The sequence below is a fragment of the Podarcis filfolensis genome, assembly GCF_964270895.1.
Source record: "Podarcis filfolensis genome assembly, chromosome: 1".
Classification (NCBI taxonomy): domain Eukaryota; kingdom Metazoa; phylum Chordata; class Lepidosauria; order Squamata; family Lacertidae; genus Podarcis; species Podarcis filfolensis.
In genome coordinates, this window is record NC_139604.1 from 47,735,383 (window position 1) to 47,755,266 (window position 19,884).

Sequence of the window (19,884 nt, forward strand, 5' to 3'; positions counted from 1 at the left end):
CTGGCACTTCCTTTAATAGTTCTTGGGCAGGCACATAGCTATCAACATTTCCCTTATTCCGAATAGGATTCCTCGCAAGAAAAGGGAAAAGTTGACAGCTATGGGCAGGCAGGGTGTGAAGGCTGGTGTGGCATCCAATGTTGTCTTCACATTGTGCAGTCGTAGTACTGAGGTCTACTCATGCTCTGTAGCTTTGGGAAGCAGAACTTGCTAGTCTATAGTACGAGCATCAAACATGGAGAGGTTCTTTTTTGAAGTCGGGCAATAGTAACAGTGCAGGATTCCGATTGGTGTGCTTTTTTTCTGGGGGTATGCATACTCCGAAACATTTTGTGAATCTAAGTTTGGCCTCATATTTTAAGAAAAAATGCACTGGGTGTACTGACCTCCCCGCTGCAGCAAGCCTTCTCTGCCTGAGCTTCCCAAGCTGCTTCAGGTTTCTGGCCCTTTACTTGTTGGCCCAGTTTGAGTGTCCAGTACTCAGTTGGGGGAGGGGGCGCTGTTCAGAAAGCAGGATTTGTGGCACAAAATGGCACAAAACCAGCACATTGCTTTGGCACGGGTTTGGAGTCAATTGGATGAGGTTGGGTTTTTTTGCCCTTTACTCGTGACCCTCGTTTGAGTGTTAGTTGCTCAGTTCGGGGAGCTGTGAAAAAGTGGGGTTTGTGGCACAAAACCAGCACAAAACTTTGGCACTTGTTTGGAGTCAGTCAGACAAGGTTGGAATTTTTGGTATTATCTTGTGACCCTGATTTGCTTGGGGTTCACAGCACAAAAGCAGCACAAAACTTTGGCATCATTTTGAGGCGATCTGTAATTTCGGGGTCACACGTTAATGAAGCTGCATAGTCTGGCTGTTGGGAACTTTGCCCTGGAGGAACTCTGGTTTCTGTTCCAAGATCATTTAATTGTTTGGGGTCATACATGGCAAACACTTTGTGAAACATAGTCACCAGGCTACTTAGTTTTAGTTATGGCATCTGAAGGCAGCCCTGTATGGGGAAGTTTTTATTGTTTGATGTTTTATTGTGCTTAATGTTTTTAATTTGTTGGAAGCTGCCCAGAGTGGCTGGGGCAACCCAATCAGATAGGTGGCATAATAATAATAATAATAATAATAATAATAATAATAATAATAATACCATGTGCTGCACAGGGCATTTGGTTTCCTGAACAGGGGCATTTTGACAGACAACCAGAATTATATAGAGCTCTGAGTTCGAATCCTCACTCATGTATGAAGCTCACTGGGAGAACGTGGATCAGTCACTATTAATATACAGTTGATGTGAGAACAGAAATGGGGTAGAGTATACATAAACCTAAACTCCTTGGATTTAGGACAGATATAAATGCTTGGATGTATATATCAATATCTGCATTCTTTTTATGATCCCAAGTGTCTGGTCCAAATCACTGCTGATTTGGGCAGATTTGGCAAATCACTGCATATGGGCAGTAACCAGATATAGGTGACTAGTGAACACATGGTAGGAAGGTTATCTTCCCCTTTTGCACAGAGGCAGTTCTCATATAAGTTGTCTGCTTATGGGTTCTCCCTGTGTGATCTGGCATCACCAAATTGCTTGGTACAGGTTGTGCAAAGAGAGCTTATAAATCTGCATAGAAGATCAGATGGATGTGTAGACATTGCAGGTAGACACATTTGAATTCATGGGGCATCTGAATACTGTTGCTGCTTTTAGCATTTCAGACACCAGAGCCATGAACAGGATTTTCATGAGGTGAAACTTTAGAAGTCCACATGGCCCCTTTCTTCTCATTTATGGCTAGCCAAAGTGGAATAAATTATGCATCACAAACAAAGCATATCTTATTTATTCAGGTTATGGAATTCTGTGTGTGGAGGTTCCATTGCCATTGGAATGAATGAAGGAAATCAGGAGCTGTGTGTTCCATCAATGTCACACACACACACACACACACACATTTCCTGTTCTTCCTTCCCTCTTGGATTATGTGAAAAAGAATGTGGGTTCTCCTCCTACTACCAAATTAGTTTTTGTCCTTTTCAATACAATATCCAAGATTATATCACATAGGTCATGTGATAAAGCTATGAAAATGATCAGCAGTGGTATTTTTCCAGCTAGATGAAATTTTATTGCTGGGTGACTTTCAAAATATCGCTAAATCTTCTTAGCTATTCAGCAGTTGGGCACTTAGCTATTATGGTGAAGGGTGCCCTATAAATACTAAAATGGATTGCTCAAGTAGGATTGAGTTATTCTAATGTTTAAAGGAACAGACAGGCAAGGCTGCTGTTTTTCATTAATCTAGCCTATAATTTCAGCTAACGGCACTGTTTCATTTATACCTTTTAACTCCCCCTGTATACGCTGTAAGAGGAATGAAGTTCCAGTAATAAGCAAACATAAAGAGTAAGTGTCTATTTAAATCCTGTTATAACGATTTAGTAGTGGGGTTAGGAATGATGAAATCTATCTATTGTGTTATAACTGCAGACCTTTGATTTCTTTAAAAAAACCCCACAAAACTGTAAAAAAGATATGTGGCAAAAAATAAATAAATTATAATGTTGGCAAGACCATTTCAAGAGCCTTGGTAAGAAACACAACTTCCCACTCATGGCAGCATTATAAGCATGCAAGTTGTCACACATTTGCTGGGCTGTAAAGTCTCCAAACCACCATAATTCCTGAAATTTGTTAGAGTCAAGAGATCTAAGAGACATCAGCAACGCATTACTGTATCCTTCCTCAGTTGATATTACTGTTCTGAATGTTGAGTTATTCCTGTGTCCTGGAAGTTCCTTAGTGCAGAAATTTTCAGTCTTTTCATGTTGGTGATACACTTTTTAGACATGCATCATTTTGCGACGCAGTAGTTCAGTTTTACTAGCAGATTGGAGGTTAAACCAACCCCTTTCCAGCCCTGGGAGGAGCCTGGGGAGCATTCACACAATACACTGCAACCGACACACCAATGTGTTGCAACACACAATTTGGAAAGCTCTGCCTTAGTGCCTCCTGCCCAACAAAAATCTGTAGTTTTACAAACATGGGAGTTCCCTCCTTCTTGTTTTTCAGTGGCCCTCTTCTGACTCCATTTGGTCAGCACTCACTATTGAGTTTGCTATTAGGGGGAAAGGTAAATTCCCTAGTGCTTTCCTGCTTCAATGCATAAGTTGACTATACTGATTACATTTTCTGGACATTTTTCAAAGGTCAACCTGAACATGATAGTAGTCAAACCAAGTGCTTTCTAAGGCACAAACGATAGCACTCAGGCTGCTGCCCTCTTTCAGCTTGGCAATTAGATGCAAACGATAAAAGGTGATCCTGCAACTTGGACAGTCAGGAGCATCTCTGGGTATAAGAGAACCTACAGGTCTCAAGGCTTGTGTTTCTACATCAATAAAAGGTAACTTCTCCCAAAAGGAATGTGCCTCCTATATTGAGCAATTGAACAACATGCCATAGAGGCTCAGACACAAGAGAAATAGATCAATAGAAATTTGAGGAGTCTCTGTTCAACTCAGGAGTGCCAAATATCCATATGCATGAATTTTCAAAAGCAGTTTAGGATTTTTCAAAATTCTTACAGAAGACTCTGGGATACATGATGATATCTGGGCAAGGGTACTAGCTGTTTACAAATCTTAGTCTGTTACCAAAGATGTTCACTCAAATGTTAGACTCACTGAGGTCAGTGGGACTTCATCTTACTAAGTATATGTAAGACTACAGCCTATTTTCTGCCACAAAAAAACTCTGCTTACCTCCTGACCCTGTTGCATTCCAAGGTCCTCGGAAACATAATAATGTCCCAGAGCTTTTTTTTTTTTTAAATGTCTCGTAAAGCCTGATAAAATGAATTGGAGGCCACTCAATACTGATGGAGGTGGCGAGGGGAATCTTGAGGCATTTTATTTCACAAGCAAGCTACACTGAGGTTCTTAGAAGGTCAAGAGGTAAAATATTTTGAGTAGCTGAGGCTACAGAGGGAGAAAGAACAATCCTTTCTTCCTCTGTTCTCCAAACAAGACTAAGACAATAGTTCCTTCCTTCCTTCATTTTTTCTGTATAGCAGGGGTATACAGAGTACCTTCAGTTACAGCAGTTTAACAGCTGTCTTGTTTTAAGCCTTTTCAAGATAGTGGAGCTCAAGTCACACAGTGGCAAAAGGCACCCTGCTTTCCTTGAACGCAGTGGGGGGAGGAAGTAAGAGCTGATTAGTCAGCATGACCCCTACTTGCCTCCAGTGACTGAAGGTGCTCTTGAACTCTGTACTAGCTCCAGGCAGAGTAAACCAGCTTCGTTCAACACAAAGCTCTGTATGGCCACTAATAAAAATTTCCTGTCTATATATGTCCAAACAGTGCGCTGGCTTTGCTTCCTGGAGTTAAGTTACCAGACTTAAGATAATAGAATCTGGATGTGGCACAGCCGTGCTATACATATTTTTTTTAAAAAAAACATATTTTTATTAAAGATTTCTTGGTTTACAAATGTGCAATGCCTCTATTTTCAAGTTACATTTTCTACAGATCAGTTTCATTTGTTGAGACATTAGTGTTATTTTAGGCAGAAAGGGGGGAAAGAGGTGGAGGCGGCCATGGTGAGTGGGGGTGGGGTCGGGTGGCAATGTGGTTTTGTGTCAGCGTCACTTGCGTAGGTTCTCTTTACTATTCGCTTGTGTTCCTTTGGTGGTGAGAGAGGTTGGGGTTGGCCTAGGGTGTGGTTGGTTTGTTTGTGATTGGCTGTGGTGAACTTTGTTTTCATGTGTGAGTGGGGTGGGTGGGTGTTTTTGAATCAGGTTAGCCAGATTGATTCGTATGCTGTTGGCCGATTCTTGTCTTTGTCTTGTTGGGCTATATGTGTGATAAAGGGGAGCCATACTGGGGTGAAGGTGTCTTCTTCTATTTGTCCCTGTGTCAGTTTCAGCTTATTGGTTAGTTTTTCTAATAAGGTTGTTTCCCAAACTATTTGATACCACTGGTCCATGCTTACTCCTTGCAGGTCTCTCCAGTGTCTGGCTATGATGTTTCTGGCTGCTGAGAATAGGTGGGTTATGAGCTCTTTATGATGTGAGTGGGCATTATTATCTTGGAAGGTGTTTAGTAGAGCCAGTTCCGGGGGAACTTTTAATACTTGCTTAGTTATTTTAAATATTTCTTGTATGATTGTTGCCCAGAATAGTTGGATATGGGGACATTCCCACCACATGTGGAAGTATGTGCCTGTGGAGGTGTATCCTCTCCAACATTTTGTTGAGATTCCTGGGCATGTTAATGCTAGTTTCCTTGGTGTTAGGTACCATCTGTGAGTTTCAGAGTGAGTTCTCTCCTTTTTGCTGATATGGATTTAAAGGGAGGTTTAGACCACATTCTGGTCAACTGAGTGGGGTTAATCTCATAGCCTATGTCATCCTCCCATTGTTTTTTTTTATTACGTCTAGGGGGTTTGTGGGATTTTGTAGTAGTTTTTTGTACATTGTAGATATCATCCCTTTGCCATGTCCCTTTGTTGTTAGGAGGTGGTTTCCGAAAGTTGTCAGGGACCTAGTTGCTGCTGATTTTACTACTGGATTGTTTAAGAGGGCATGTAATTGGTGGTGTGTTAGCCAGGGCATTTGGTTGTCTCCTAGTTTGCCTTGTATTTCTTGTGTTGATAAGGGTTTGTTATTTTTGTAGAAGTCTGCTAGGCGGTATAAGTCTTTGGTTTGCCAGGTTTTTATCTGGAGGTTTTGTGCTGCATGATGGAATAATGGGCGGTGTGCCATGGAAATTAGTGGGGACGGGCCATACTATACATTTAAAGGTCACATAGTTCCTCAAAGAGGGTGAACTACATTTGGATATTCTGCCTACCCACATGGTCATTTTTCAATTTGAAAAATAAATAAATCTGCAAACACTTTAGCACTGTTTAAGCATTCTCCCTCACATGCTTCCCACCAGAAAGGTCCTCCTGGCTGGCTCTGGTCCCACAGTTTCGTTCCTGGTGGCTGAGCCCCATAGCCTTCCATGGGGACATCTATAGCAGGAAGCTGGCTTTAGGACTGCACAGAGCCTCCATGAGGAGAACAGCTGCCTGCAGCAGCAGCTGACCTTGGATGTGTGCAAGGGCAGGCTTTTAGGAATGCTGCAAAAGGGAGAAGGCCAGTGAACAAGCAGGTTCTCCCTCCCCTAATGCTATTGGGGGAAATGGCCAAATAGGTTCTCCCTCCCCTAATGCTATTGGGGGAAATGGCCAAATAGGGTTTTGATTACACACATTTCATGCTGCTTCTCAGAACAGTGTTCTAATGGTGTAACCATCCAAGAATAAGACATCTAGAGATCACACAAAGCCTTTAGTAGGAAGAAAAAACACATTTTCTTTTTTTAAAAAAAGGCTTTTAAAATCTTTCAAAGTAACAGAAAGCTAGAGATTTTTTGAAAAAGGAAAAAATAGTGGGTTTGGCAGTTTTGTTTCATTGTAGGGCTATGGATTCTCTGCTCTGCAATAGGCTAAGGGCGCTGAAAGTAGGAAGGCATAAAAGTTAAACTGGAAACAGATTTGTCTTTCTTTCAAAAAAAAGAAAAGAAAAGAAAAAAGAAAAAGAAAAACCAGACTGCAACATTTCTGACTTTATTAAAGGTACCTAACAAAATAAAGCAAATAATATTTCCTTAAAAAGAATTACTGAAAATTAATTGTTTGTAAACTATTTTGAGGTTTTTTTTCTTAGTATCAAGCAGTGTGTGTGTGTGTGTGTGTAGAGGGATGATTTGATGTACTAAATTATATTGGCCAATAAGAGAATAAAAATTAAAATAAAACAAAATATTGTCATATGTTATGTGGTGGATTCAGGTCAATAGTGTAGATCCATTTATAGAGCTCAAGAAACTTGCTGTATCGTATGAAACCTGTCGTCTTTTTGGTAGGTTAGAGCAGAAGATATTTTCATGGGCAATCTCAACTTCCTGTCTTTTAAGTACATGCCCATCAGGTTAAGGTATGTTCCAAAGTTAGTCAAGCATTGCCTGACAGTGCTGGGAACTTCTTAAAATATTTTCCTTTTGGTATCTTTTTTTTTTAGTCTTACTAAGAAGGAAACCTTAAAGCACAGGGACAACAGCCACTGAATGCTTAGTGAGTACAGTGTACCAGGGGAGCATTACAGGGGGAACACTCAGGCCTTGAGGGTCTCCAGGCCTTTCTGACCTCAGAGTCTGACCTCTGAGGCTCTCACTTCCCTGGCCATACCCTCATGGGAGTGCTCTGCACCCTCCTCTAACCCTTTTGCTTGGTTCGAATGTGTCTATGAACTGTGGAAACACCTCCTGCAAGCCTGGATGGAACTGTGTGTTTATGTGCGTGTATAAACCGCTGCTTTTTGCATGACTGGAAATGTGCAAATGTAATGGTAACAGCCTTTGCTCTGCCTACATTTGCCTCAGGTCCCACCCACTTTTGTCCATCTCTGCTCACAACTGACCTGCAGCTCCAGGGGGTACCCAATGAGAAGAGTGAACATCGATGCTACATATTCTAATAACCATTCTGTTCTCAAGCATAAGGTATCTTAAAGGTAAAGGTAAAGGGACCCCTGACCATTAGGTCCAGTCGTGGCCGACTCTAGGGTTGCGGTGCTCATCTCGCTTTATTGGCCGAGGGAGCCGGCGTACAGCTTCCGGGTCATGTGGCCAGCATGACTAAACCGCTTCTAGCGAACCAGAGCAGCGCACAGAAATGCCGTTTACCTTCCCACTGGAGTGGTACCTATTTATCTATTTGCACTTTGACATGCTTTTGAACTGCTAGGTTGGCAGGAGCAGGGACCGAGCAACGGGAGCTCACCCCGTCACGGGAATTCGAACCGCCGACCTTCTGATCGGAAAGTCCTAGGCTGTACCATGAGAATTTTATTATTTTAAAATGGATGGTAGTGTTTGGTTTTTGTTATGTGTGCATTCCACTTTCTGCTCTTTTTGGATTTGTTGGGGTTTTGAGTGTACCTATAATATTTCTTTGGAAAAAATAAATAAATATGGTTAATTAGTTAATTCTCGTAGGACACGTGGCATTAATAATGATCACTTAATGCAACTCGCGGTGCCATTGAATTAAGCAATTAGGGCAAAAACAAAAATGTGGGGATAAAATGGATAACTGAGGAAAGTTGTCATTTTGTTGCCCATGTCTGAAGTGTGATACCATACAGAGTACGTTTTCCACATTAGTTCAACAAATACTACATCTTTGCCTGGGTTCTGTGAGACAGCTGAGAGGGTCAGCCCAAAGTATTATATTTGTCGACTGTGGGGTGACGTTACATAGACATCTGGTGACTTTCAAAGCCACTGCGTAGATACATCCTTCCTGCCGGCACCTCTCTTTGTGAAATTTATTGATGCACACCTGCTAAACTTAATGGAATAATAGGAACATGATGCCCCTTTGGTTTCCCAGAGTACATGGAGAAAAGGAGCATTGCTTCAACTTTCTCTTTGCCTGACCTTTAGAAAAAGTGTTTAACAGGACATATATTGATTAAAGTTTTTCCCTTTCCCCAGCTTTCAGCGGAAAACTACTTATTGCTCCTTAAGTTGAAATAATGACCTCCAGCAACCCTACTGAGGTGAAAGCTTTCAAGTAGTCGATAAAGCACATCGTGAGTCTCTAGCTTAGACCATTTGCTGCTGCTACTATTACCTATAGGGTTAAAAACTTCATGTCGCATTGGTTGATCCAGCCTACTTGTATTTGCACCATTACTCCATTCTCTTCCTTCTCCATAAACAACTGCAGTGCCCTGAGTGAAAGAGGTTGGAAACTTACTGTCATGGACTAGTAACTTTCTTTACGTCAGACATGTGTCTTCTTGAAGCAGAAAGTTTGAACTGGTGTGTGTGAGGCCCTTGCTGTAGATTCCAGCAAAACACTCTTCTCCTTTCTGCTGGTCTATGGCCCTCTTCCATACATAGCTATATATACATTTCTAGCATTCTGATAATGTAGATTTGTATTGTTGCAATAAAAAAATGGAAGAATTTAGGCCAATTTCCAAAAGAGCACCTGTGAGCTGAATTTCAATATTTTCAGAAGCCCCTTTTTCTGCTCCACCAATCTCTGTAATGGTTGATTATTATTTTGCATTATACTTTGCATTTTGATGCTGTTAGCTGCCTTGGGCACCATTTGGTGGGAACACAGTATGTGAATTTAACAAATAAGTAAAAACACAATATATCCCATGTAAAACATATGGGTCATGTCACTGCTAGTGTGTTATATTGGTTCTCATTGAAACTGGTAGAGAAGCAGTCCTGTATCTTTCAGTAATTGAGCAAATAAGCTCATGAAATGCCTGAAGCCAAGAATAGATACCATACAATGAGCATTGTGAGACGAACATTGTACCAAGTTTTAATCACCATATCTAATTGTAAGGAGGAACAAAGCACTACAGTTACTGTAATGCCTTACATTATGAACAATAATTAGGAAGCCAAGTGGAAAGCAGGTTTCTTTTAAAACATTGTTTTATAGAAGAACAATAGAAATATGTTTCAAGTGCTGAATTTCTAATGAAGTATTAGATTTTATTGATCTCTCTGTATAATATATTTGTTAAGCAAATTTTGCTTAAGCAAAGACTTTGTTAAGCAAAGACTTGCCTTCACATTATTCCTATGCTATGATGCAGAATGTGCAAATGGTGAACTAAGACCAACAGACTGTGCTTGAACCTTCTTGCACGGTAACTTCTTACTTATTATTTACTGTTGTAACAATTGTTTTCTCAAAATGTATCTTCCATACCATGAAAACAAATAAAAACAGAATTAAAAAACCAATTATGTTTAAGACCTTGTTTTTCATCAGTGTTATCAGAGTTAGCATTGAAAGTTTTCCTGAATATCTGAGATCACTTTTAGAGCAGGAATCATAAAGAGTTGCTCTGATATATATATGGTCTTCTGACCATTACTGATTCATCAGGTGACAATGAGGTGGAGGCAATGTCAGTGCACCAGTGGGACAGCTGAATTGGCTCTGCTAGTGTGGTGGTGCTACCCCAACCTTGCTGCTGCTCTGCCTACCCCCACATCATCCTGCAAGTGGCAGAAGTAAGTCTGTGGGAAACCAGTAGTTTGCATAGACATGTAGATTTCATGAGATATCCAGGAGCAGTAAACTATACTCTCCTTCATTAGGGAAAATATTGCTAACAACACCCATTTGTGTCAGTCATTCTCTCTTCCTATCTGTTTATTTTTGCCTTACTATTCTGTAAGAGATCTTATACACAAGGCAGGAATCTCCAAGTTATGGGGATTAAAAATATATTTCGATTGTCAGAAACGAAGCATTGCTAATATATTTACCAAGTCCAATTGGCACGGTTATAATTGCACAACTTCATGATCCCTTTATTATGAACGCCACTCACTGATTTCCCCAGCATAGTATTTTGCCACTCAGATCAAAGAGTCCCTTTCAGCGCCACCCTCTTGCACCAAAATGTCTGTTTCTTTTTATAGTGCCATTTAATAAACAGCAGCATAAAGAACTGGGGATGGCTGAGGAAAGACAATATTAATTGAATCAATATAATCCAATTTCACTTCTGCATGGCTCTTTCTTCCCATTTTCACTGCGTATGATCTCTTCCTTGTGGCCAGTCTCATTCATCTCTCTCGCCTCTCTTTCTGAGTGAAACTGCTTAAGATATCTGAATGACTATGGGGGTGTGGAGCTTGTCTGCGCTTCAAACACACCAAACATTAATCTCAATTTCAGGTGAATTTAAGACAAGAAGCAGCAGAAGCTAGGAACTGAATCAACTTATTTTAGTCAAAACACTCCAGACTTGTTCAGTTATATTAGTTCTGTTATATTGGCCAAGTCTGCTCCTTTGAGGCCAAGATAGCTTCCCTGGAAAAGCTGAGAGAGAGAGGCAGAGAGGATTGTAGACGAGACCTTCTTGAATCTGACAGAGGCACCCCATGTTGAATGTGACAGGTTCTTTAATGCTCTTTACTTTTCTTACTGTCACTGATAATGGAGCTCTCAGGGATGGGGGACATCACTCCAAGGAAGAAGAAAACAATGCCTTAGAAGGGAATTAGTCATTGGGGGATATTATCTCCTGCCATCTAGATAGGTTGGCATATACCAGTGCTAAGGAAGATTCAGTAGTTGTGGCACACACCAGCACATCCATGATCTGGGGAAATCAGTGATATGGTCTTGGAAACAAAATGTAGTTTGGTAGGAAGTCGCACTCCAAAGTAACTTCTCATAAATACCGCATGCAGGACACAGTAGACAGGCGAAACAGAGGAATCAGGAAGAAGTGGAGTCTGGATTAGGAACTAGGACATGTTTGAGGAAAAGCCATGACTATAAAAAAGAGAAAAGGTTCCTCTTGAACCAAAAGTCTCCCTCTTTTCAGTTTTTTAAAAAGTGTGCATAGGCTGGATACATTTCCTTTGCAAGAGAGTGTTCTCTTCTGTGTCTGGACAGGTTCTTGTGTGCTCTAGCGTTTGGTATAATGTGCATTCAATGGTGGCCCAATGAACCTCCACATAGTAGCTCAGTGTGTATGCAATCAGAGTCACAGCACATCTTAATGAGAGCACTGTGCACTATAAATCTCATCATCCCCACCATGTGAAGCTACAATTTCCATACCCCCCCATATAGACTAATACTGAACAAAATAATATACAAAATCCTTAAAGGGACTCTCTCCCCAAAGTTTTGCATCCACCAATTCAAGCAGCTGGCCGAGAGGGCAATGTTCTGCTGACTCTATGGACCAGATTCAGCTAATGAGTCCTGCTAGCAAAATCCTGTGTAAAAACTTCCACTAGTAGAAGTTTTCTCTTCCCCACCCTCATGTGCCCCTGCACCACTCTCAAACTGGCTCTGGAGGGACCAGGAGAACCACCAGAACAGTCCACAGAAGGGACTGAAATGCTTGTCTTGATGGAGCCATCACCTTAGCAAGATGTTGAACTCCTCCCTATATAATCCTGGACATTTGGCAACTCTTATTCAAATGCAGAGGAATATGAGGATGAAAAGCCAATCCTCTTACAGGAAGCTGTTTTGACACCAAGTCAGACTATTTTTCCATTGAGCCTGATTTTGTCCATCGTGGCAAGCAGAAGCTCACTATGATCTCAGGCAGAGCTACTGCTTTCCCATCACCTGCTCCTGAGCCTTTTAGCTGGACATGCATGAATTAGAACCTGGAACCTCCAGCATGCTAATCACCTGGTCTATCACTGAACTACGGTCCTTACTTTTGATCTGGGTACCTTATTGCTCGGTACCTGGCCCAGATACCCGCTATGGTACGAAGGAAACCAAAAGGAGAAAGTCACTGCACTTGCAAGTGCTACTGAAATCCCTGGGACTTGCTTCCTGACGACTGGGCTGAGTCTACATCACAGTGCATCATAAAATATCTGCCACCCTTCTCCACTTTTCAGTGGTGACTTTTCTTATGCTGCTGAATCCACAGCCTGAAGAAGCCCGCCTGTGTTTTTTCTTGAATGCCAGCCAAAAAAGTTTCCTGCTATTTTGATTCTTCTGCCCACTGATGTGATAACACTGATCGCATCTGAATTTTTGGTTGTGTTGTAAGGCCTCTCTGGTTCCTTAAAAAAAATAAAAATACAAGAGTGTGTTTCATGTAGGATAATAGTTCCAAGAGTGTGATTAGCACTCCTAACACCTCCAGCTGTTCTGTTCATGCCTTTGTTCTTCTTGCTGTCTTTGTTGCTCATGCTGGTATTACTTTCGCTAGATGTCCTTTGTACACCCTTTTCCTCAGGCCTTTGTTTCTGCGGGTGTGGCGGTATGTTTAACCTTCTCTCCCTACCTTCCCTTTCATTTGTTGGGTTTTCTTACTATCAGAGGCTTTCCTTCATTTCTAACCAGCTGAGAGAAGGCAGCAATTTCTTCCTTTCCATCCCCCATAGCAGAACTAAGTATTAACCTAATACGCAAACATAGCTGTAGGATATGCCAACACAGTGTGTTCTGCTTGGCATTTGGCTATTATTCCTCTGGCTTTGCCTTTTCAATTGAAACTTTACAAGGACTCTTGCAAGTTTATTTTTTGTTTCACAGAAGTTCATACACGATTTTGTGAAACAAAGATTCTGAATAGAGCTATTTGTTTTCTTTAGAAAGCAATCCATGGATATGACTGGCAGTAAAAAAAAAGTGCTATTGTCTTTAAATCAATGGCCTCTGGCACTTCCAGGCTAATGCAATGCATGACTAAAGCAGGTGTGTGCTGAGATCTGCTTGGGCTTACCGGCAGGAAAAAAAGTTTCTCTAATCAAAAAGTTTCAGTTGCAGGAGTTGGAGATGGGAGAGAATTCTGTCCAGTTTGCATTTAAAGGTCAGCTTATCCGATTAGCCCTTTCTGAAACACCATGCAAACCAAAGCACAATTTTTCCAATTAATTGTTCCATAACACAGCCATCCTTCAAAATGTACACTTCTTCAGCCAAGTAACGTGTGCACCAAAAGTCATATATTAAGGTGCAGTGTTCAGAAAAATGTATATATTGGTGAAAACAACATACCAAAATGCATGGCATTGTATATAAATGCTCTGTAAGACAAAATTGCGGGTGAAATGTGTATATTAGGATGGATTCTCACTACAGTGCTAGTGGGTTTGTATGAGGACTTTAAAAAAAAAGTCAGCAAACTGATGTCCAAATGTGTAGTATTGAACTTACGAGCAGAAAAACAGAAATTGAAAGAAACTGAAATGGACAGATTCACCCATCCAAGGGAAGAAATATCCTAAGGAAGGCTGGCCATAGGGATGGGCAAGGCAACCATCTGTAGCCTTTTTTTCAAGGTTCTGCAAGTTGTTTGGGTACTAACTACAAAAACAGCCTCCCTTCAATTAGCTTTAAAGTACGTTTCATTTTTAATTTCCACTTTTATGCCATTTGTGCTAGGCAACCATCAGTGGAGCACAGCTTTACTTTGAGGCCACGTTAACAAGCACATAGCACTTCTGGTACTATAAACACTGTAAGTGCTCTATAAATAATAATAAAATAAAGCTGTAAGCTGTAAGAGGTCAGCTGGATACCTGTGTTATTTATAACTTTTCTTTATCATTTTTAAAGATTTTAAGTTCCACCCTCTCATGAGTTTCAATCCAAAGACAGCTTTATTCTTTACAAATGTGTAATTTTTTCTTCTTCACAAATTGAGAGTAGTATGAGCACGGCTACACAATCCACTTACTTGCCATGACACTGTGTATACTCTTGAGAAGCCTCTTGCACTGTGTTTGTGGAACAGAGCTTATTATCACCATTTGCCCTCCACTCATGATTCTTTGCATCCAAATATTAATAAAATATCATTCATGGAGACAAGCTACCTCTCATACTTCTACACATTCCTCTGCATTATGAAATTATTTGCATATAACAATATAGTGGTGTAACTGACTGAAATTTGTTGGTTTTATTCAGTGTACTCTGAATCAGTTGGATACCACCCAAAGTCCAGTTATCAAGACTGATAAAAATGTTCATACATGAGCATATTTTCAGATATAAAACAGGAAAATGTTACAGATAATTCTGATATTTCAAAGGATGATACTATGTTATTATTTCTTGTAAAATAAAAAAATAATATTGGCTTCCTATTCTATAAATAACTTGTTGTCCAAAGTCCAAATCAAATGCGTTGATTGAATCTGGAGATAATTATCTGTTGTCTACTAACGTTAGCATAAACAGCTCATTTGGAAATTTATGACAGAGTACAACAAGGGGGAATAGCATAATATGTAAAAGTTTATGTTATAATCAAGAGTCAGCCAAGGTTATTAAATGCTTGGCTTAGAGAGGCACCTGTAAAAAATAATTAGAAACACATTTTAAATGTGTTATTCTTTTTTGTTTGTTAACGAGAGGGGGAATTTGAGTCACTCTTAGATTCATACAGGGGGAAAAAATACAATTTCCCCCTTTTTTCTATTTTAGCATAAATACTAGATATTTGCAGTTCATTTAAAAGGAACTTTTGAATTTCTGCCTAAGACTGACCAGGAAAAGTGCATTAAAGAGAAAGGGGAAATAGAAGTTTTTAAGGACCCCAGAGATTCTTTCTGCCTGGTGTCAAAAAATAAATAAATCACTTATTAATTGCAACTGTGAGTTCACTCATTGGCTAAATGCACGGGCAGGTGGGAATAGCCAGGCTGGCTCATTTTGCAGAAATTGCTTAGAAAGGTACTTGCATATTTTGCTTCATAACTTCCCTTCTAGGTCCATTTCTGAACAATGCTCAGCAGTGGCAGAGGAAAGGGGCAAAGTGGGACTATACCAGGCTGGACAATGCAGATGCCATGCATGGAATATGGCTAGCCCCCAGATCTCACATTCCCAAAAGCTGTATTGTGATGGCTGTGTACGCAGGCCTTTCCTGAAGCTGTCAGTCAATTATATTGAGCTGATTTATCATCTCAGGACAGCAGCCTATCCCTGTGGATTTCCTTTATCTTCTACTTCCAACTGTGGGGCTTTTTGAATCAGGCTGGGTGCTGGGAACGAGTAAAACATGGATGATTTATTACTAGAACCTTGCAAATTGTTTGCCCCAAGATTGACTCCAGACATGGTAAATGCCCAGGGAAGGAGTAAATTGTTGAAGAGGATGTGCTTTCTGTCAGAAGTGATTCATTCACCTCTACCTGACAGTTTTACTTTAATTTAGACAAGACATCTTATTTCCCTTGAAAGAACAGATCTTCTTTAATTCAACATGTTTCCCCCCTCTTCTCCCACTTCTCACACAGATGTTTCCATCTCTTAGGCCTAGCAAAAAAGCAAAAACACACACACTGTGCTCTCCCACTTTAATTTGATTATCTCCTGGAGAAGGTTGATTTAACAAGAATCTGCATACGAAAGGTTTGGACAGAGGTTATACTGGATCTGAAGAAGAATGCTGACCAAAGCTGGAAAGTGAGGAGCTCACTGGAATGCCATGTTAAAGTTATAAGTTTAATGTACATAAAATGCTGTGTTTGAATGCATTGCATTTAAAATGCCATAATAAATGTCAGAAAAGACTGGAGTTTTTCTATTTCAGTGAGCTAAACTATCTGATGACTCTTTGCAGGAAATTCCTGCTGCAGAGCTCTCACGGCAGGAAGCTCAAACTTGAGAAGCCACTATGTGGTTGTTGGAAATGGCTAATAGCAGCAGCAGCACTTGCAGAGAAGTTCTGCAATGAAGAACAAGCTTAGGATCTTGCTCTGAGACTAGAGAGAGGAAAGCTTACTGAACTGCATAAAGGACTGAATCTCTTTGTGTGATTGCAATGTGTTACCATTCAGTAAAGCTTTGAAACCCATTCTTGTAGTGGAGAGAATTCCATACCCTCCAACATTTCTCTGATGAAAATAGGGACATCCCATTCCATAATGATAGGGACACGGGTGGCGCTGTGGGTAAAACCTCAGCGCCTAGGACTTGCCGATCGCAAGTTCGGCAGTTCGAATCCCCGCGGCGGGATGCGCTCCTGTCGTTTGGTCCCAGCGCCTGCCAACCTAGCAGTTCGAAAGCACCTCTGGGTGCAAGTAGACAAATAGGGACCGCTTACCAGTGGGAAGGTAAACGGCGTTCCGTGTGCTGCGCTGGCTCGCCAGATGCAGCTTGTCACGCTGGCCACATGACCCAGAAGTGTCTGCGGACAGCGCTGGCTCCCGGCCTATAGAGTGAGATGAGCGCACAACCCTAGAGTCTGGCAAGACTGGCCTGTACGGGCAGGGGTACCTTTACCTTTTTTTATTCCATAATGATATTTTTACTATTTGTACCCCACAAAGCTTACTGGGTTGCTCCAGCCACTCTGGGCAGCTTCCAACATGTATAAAAACATAATAAAACATTAAACATTAAAAAAAAACCCTCTCATATACAGGATTGCCTTCAGACAGCTCAGGGGCTGGATAACTCCATACCCTCCAAAATCTCTCCAATGAAAATAGGGACATCCTATGGAAAAGTGGGACATTCTGGGATCAAATCATAAACCGGGATAGCTTCTCTAAATCAGGGACGTCCCTGGAAAATAGGGACATTTGGCGGGTCTGGAATTTATTTCTACACAAGGTCCAGATCAGGGATTCTGGTGAACAACTTTAGTATGCCAGGCTGTATCTAGGCTGATCTAGAATTCCATGTCAGACCTGTCCCAGATCCAAATATACAAGTATTTGTATATTTCATGTGAATGAAAGTTCCTGAAGCCCCTTCCCATGTCCCTTCCTGAAGCTCATTCCCAAGCACTAGAAATCCATATCCAAAATCCCGAATCCCAGCAAGATGTGACCTTTAGACCTTGTCCCATTTTACTAGGAAGAAATAAAGATGTGTGCATTTCAGAAGTGTCATTTTGAATTCTGTATTTATTTAAATTGTTTATTTCTCCTCCTAAACATTCTAGTCAGTCATTATGCCTCTGAATACTTTTGCACTCGTGTCCTGCTTGCAGACTTCCCAGGCCACTGTGAGACCAGAATGTTAAGGACGTAAGAACTTGGGATGAACCTATTGGTTCAAGCCATTGGCCCACCGGGTCCAGCGTCCTGTTCTCACAGTGGCCGACCAGATGCCTGTGATAAGCCTGCGAGCTAGACATGAGCACAGCAGCACTCTGCCCACTGGTATTCAGAGGCATAATGTCTCTGAGCAGAGGTAAAACATAGCCTTCATGACTAGTAGCAGCTGATGGACTAGACAGGGCTTTTTCAGTGCCCCACAAACTATACCCCTCTCCTGGAAGCAGCTTAAAGTGAACTAGAGAAAGAACAAACTGCTTTGGTGCTCGTTACTGGTGTGGATAGATACAACATATTCCAAGAGCAACCACAAAAGCAAGCCCCGGAGACCCAGCCAAGTCACAACTTTATAAATATATTATCTATCAGTGAGAAATGTAATGTTAAAAAATACATTAATTTAAGAAGGATCAATCATGGGTGGAATTTAATAAGGAAATAAGGGTGGGCTGCTCATTTAGTTTAATAAGGCAAATTTCATGATTTAACAACGAAAAGGTGAGGGAGTGGTGCAGGGATGTTCAGTGAATTGGTTAAGGAATAAGATCGGGATTTATGCTCTGAGTGCTTGCAAATACCGCCACAACCAGCATGCATAACTGAATAAAAATGCAATACATAAAAAAACACAAAAAGGTCAGGAATGTAATTTAATGTGAGGAAAAGAAATATTACAGGTGAGTGTTTTCTTAATAATAACATGCTGGTAAGGATTGAATGAACTTGTGGAGTGGGTGAAAAGCTTCATTTGAGCTTCCTGATGAAGGTATTTGACCTCTGAACATTTCCCTGCTTGGAAAGGTCAAAGAAGTTAAACAAGGGGTCATTGATCAAGGGCTCGAAGGCACCTGTCCCCACTTCCACTGGGTCTTGTATATGTGTCTTATATGTGTGGTGGATGTACGTGGTGGATGTACATGTGTGGTTTGTACATTTTATGTAAGTGTGTGCATGTGTGCAGTGAGACAGGGCACATGAATGACACACATCTGAGCTAGCATGCAGCCTTTGGAGAGGCCATGATGCAGCCTCAAATGGAAAACCCTTCCAGCAAGAAGCAGTATTATTCTCTCTCTCTCTCCACCTTTTAGTATTAGCGTTTCATTGAGGGAGCTGGAAACAAAAGCCAGCTCCATTGTATAGCTGTCTGAATTTCAGGACCATCCAGAGGTCATCCCCACACAGTGCATGAATGCTTCTGTTTTTCTACCAACATATGGTTCACTCATTTTCCTGATGGCACCTCCTGGTTTCTCTTCTACACTTAATTAACTGTGATCCTGGGAGATAAAAACACAACTTCAGGCAATCCAGTCACCATAGATAATGAAATGTTCACTCTGTTCCACTGGGCGTATTGCTGTTAAACATAATGTCCATCCTTCAGACTGAATTTGGACACATTGTGCTTTTGACTGTATTAAATAACCTTCTTTACGGTCTGTCCCTTGACTGAGCACAAGGAATTAGTCAGGTAGGGCAAATATCATAGGAAGAGGGGTCTAGGAGTACTGGCAGCATTTAGACAGCCCCACTTCTTGTAGAGCCCGTAGACCTAGAGTTGAAAAATAGATATAGCTGACAGAAAAGTAGAGAAGGACCTAGCACAGAGTGATTACACATTCATATTTTTTTATATCTTAGACTTGCAGGCTGAAAGAAAAGGGTAGAATAAGCAAAGCATGATCAAGGCCCAGGATTCTAAAGCAGTAGCATGGTCATAGGGATATCTCAGAGACATCTCCAATGGGTAGAAAGCTAGAGCTGCCTTCTCTGTTTCCCTGCTAATCTTCCATGAGAATCAAACAGACAAGACTAGAAGTACAGAAAAATGTTGCTTGCAGAGTTTTGCACAAGGGAATATAGATTTTATTGGATACAATTAATATAACACATTCATGCTGACAGCAATAAAACCCAATCATTATTGAAATCTTTAAGCATTGTAAGTACAAATAGTAAAGCACAACAGAATTTTGGTTTGAGGAATGACTCTTGGTATCAAATCTGCTGTTTCTATAGGTTCCCGCTGCTGTTCACATACTTCTTCTTCTTCTTCTCTCCTTTATTTTCTCCTTATGCTACTTTAAGTTATTCTCTTAAATCAAACAAAGCCCAATATAACTGACAAGCTTCTGGACTCTTTCTAATCACTCTCTCGGGCATAGACTAAACACTGAAAACATATTGATCTTCTCTTGTCTGGGACCTCAGCTGGTATTGGCTCTTCCTCTGAAATATGATAGAATTGTTTTTAAAGGGACTTCCAAGTCTTCCTC